The following is a 2928-nucleotide window of genomic DNA, read 5'->3' as shown; positions in this document are numbered from 1 at the left end:
AAATTACAATACCAATTACATAAAAACATTATGGTTAAGAAGTAAAATGTATGTAAAATGATTAAAAATTAATTGTAAAATTATTTAAATACACACTAAAAACCTTAGTGCCCACAAATGCCATTTTTTTGCATTCTTTTTGAATGAAGAGATTGAAAAAGAGTCTCTGATGGTTTCTGGCGCTGTGTTCCATCGCTGAGATGCTCTTACGGAGAAAACCGCCCGACCAAAGGCTGTTTTTCTTCGGGGGATGATGCCGTCTTCCCTCACTCCCCTCTGGTTACCCTGACCTCACTGGATCTGAACTCTACAAAGTCACATAGTGGAGGTGGTGCTAAACCATGTCTGATTTTATAAATTAAACAGATATTTTTGAATTTGATAAGATTGTTCCAGGGGAGTAACTGATATTTCCTCAGAGTACTACAATGGTGGTAACGGTATGGTTTGTTATCCAGTATTTTTAATGCTTGTTTATATAATGTTTCTAATGGTTTTATTGTGTTATATAGGATAAAATCATGGGAAAAAAAATGATTTAGCAGCTTCAGTTGAAAGAAAATCTCTAATGAATCTGAAGTTTGCTAAACTAAACTTAATCCTATTACATGTGGACCTTAGAAAGATAAACAATAAAATACTGTAAAGTGTTTTAAAAATATAAAACTGGAGAATAAATAACCAATATGCAGCTATGGACATTTTTACAGTGATGGATATTTAAAAATAGCATAAACATTTAACTGACTAAGGTTTCTATCGTTACATTTGATTTGATTAGTTCCTGCTCCCGCTGGTTGGAACCTTTATTCCACTCTGGATTCTTGTTAATGTAGTCTTTATTCACTTTATAATAAAAAGAAAGAAACAAACAGTTTTGAAAACTTCTGTATTCATTCTTTTCCTGCTTTGTGTGTCAACTGTCACGGTTGCTAAGCAACAACGCCGAAGGGTAGACCTGTTTGGATTTGGAGCCAAAACTCCTCCGGTCTCGGACTTCCAAGGATCCAGTCCAGGTAGACCGGGTCCTTGGAGGACGCGGCCCAGGAATTCGAACGCAGCCGTTTCCATCTGCTGGTCATGTGGTCTGGTAAAGATATAAAAAACAAAAAAACCTGAAACGAAACTTTGAAAAACCCATTAATCACAAAAAGGCTTTGAAAATAACTTTACAGGTTTGTCTGATTTTATATATTTAAAAAATAACGAAATGAAAATCAGCTATATATATTTTTCCATCTTATTCTTCCAAAGATCTAATATATATATTATATATATATAAATCTTTTTAAATGTTCTCTTCTTTCAGATTGACTAGTATGCATTGCATTGTCTTCAAACTATGTTTCAAAGATCACATTCTCTTCATTTTAAACCGCTCACTGAAGACCAATAGAAATGCGTGAGGAGAATATTATCCGCGAAACGCAACTTGAAAAAAATCCAACGGGATCAAGTCAGTCTGAAAAAAAGATACCAGGAAATAATTTGTAAAAAAAAAAAAAATAAAAATAAAAAATATGAAAAAGTTAAATCTGAAAATAAAGAAGTGGAAAAATATGAGAAAACAAAAGTTATTAACAAAAAGAAAAAATAAATAATTAAAAACAACTAACTGGACTTTGTTTCCAAGTTTCCAGGAAGCTTTTCAATTCAAACTGTCAGCACTGCAAAAACGATCTACTAATAAGTAGAAATATCTTAAATTAAGTGCATTTACCCTTATTTTGAGTCGGTAAATGAGATAGTTTGCAAATGGAATTGCTATTTTTACTCTTAAAGTAAGATAATTAGATAAAATGCACTTGAAATAAGACAATGGATTTATGTTTTCTTATTTTAAAATGAATTGTCTCATTCCATTGGCAAAATGCCACTTTTACTTCCTCAATCCAAGAACAAATGCACTTATTTTAAGAAAAAAGACTTATCTAGATTTCCATTTTTTTCAGTGAGGAATAGCTTTAAGTTCAAGCTTTTATAAAGTAGCCAAACAAAGCCTTGTTTTACTATTAAAACCTTTTTTTTTGGATCAAGAAGAAATTTCTGTATTGGAACTTTTTATATTTTTAATTTCAAATATCAAGGCACGCAATGCGTCCTTTGCTTGCAACAATAATGGAGCAAAATTCCCCCCATATTTCCCAGCCTCTTTGAACGCAGCATGATTCTTTCGGTGACTCTAATCAGACACCAACTTCAGCTCCGCCTGTCTGGAGTTTCGGCTTGTTCCGCCTCTCCGTCAAACCGACAAACATTCGGCAGTTTTCGTTCAAGCGGAGAGAGCAGGAAGACTGATTTATGTTTGACGCGTCACGGGAGGAGAAAACCTCCACGGTTGGATCATCTACGGCGGCCGAGTAGGGTGGGAAAAAAAAAAAAAAGAGGCGTTTTGGAGAACAGGTGGTTGGAGCCGCGGTGTCCCACCGAGCAGAAAGGAAAAGCTCTCCTCCCTCCCAGCTCCTCCACGGCCACGGCTCCAGTTCCCGGGGGGAACATTAGCGCTTGCTCCGCACAGGTAAGACCGCTGGCCCCCACTGGGTCCCTCTGGCTCCGCAGCAACAGCTGTTCTCCGCTGGCTGCTCTCAGTCTGGGGCCGCTGATGATGGAGATCCTCCGGGTTCGGTTCTGAGGGCCTCCTGCTCCCTCGCTCCCCCCCACCGGGTCATTAGGACAGAACACAAACCAGCCATTGATTAGGGCCCCTCATTAGTATCCCAATCAGGCCCATCTCAGCCTCCTGCAGGGGCGGTTCTAGTCAGGGGCCAATGGGGCCCCTGTAGACATTAGGCTACATTCACACCAAAAGCAGCAGAAGCAGCAGAAACCCCCATTCTGCTTCATTTTTGATTGTTTAGTTTAGTTCTGACGCAGAAGAAGGTAGAAAAGTGGGTCTGATGCGCTTTGGGCGGAGCTACCATCTATTAT

General features: G+C 38.1%; 1 protein-coding gene across 1 annotated transcript in view; it reads left to right on the top strand.

The window, feature by feature from the left end:
• The first annotated feature begins 2224 nt into the window (after positions 1 to 2224).
• The window catches only part of LOC107102052 (guanine nucleotide-binding protein G(I)/G(S)/G(O) subunit gamma-12-like), a 44483-nt gene continuing 43779 nt past the window's right edge, over positions 2225 to 2928 (top strand). The window contains exon 1 of the mRNA XM_015401214.1: positions 2225 to 2518. The gene's annotated coding sequence lies outside the window, so the exon portion shown is untranslated. The remainder of the gene's footprint in view (positions 2519 to 2928) is intronic.

This window comes from Cyprinodon variegatus, unplaced genomic scaffold, assembly GCF_000732505.1.
Source record: "Cyprinodon variegatus isolate N-32 unplaced genomic scaffold, C_variegatus-1.0 Scaffold1194, whole genome shotgun sequence".
Lineage (NCBI taxonomy): Eukaryota > Metazoa > Chordata > Actinopteri > Cyprinodontiformes > Cyprinodontidae > Cyprinodon > Cyprinodon variegatus.
This window is presented reverse-complemented; position numbering and strand designations above follow the sequence as displayed.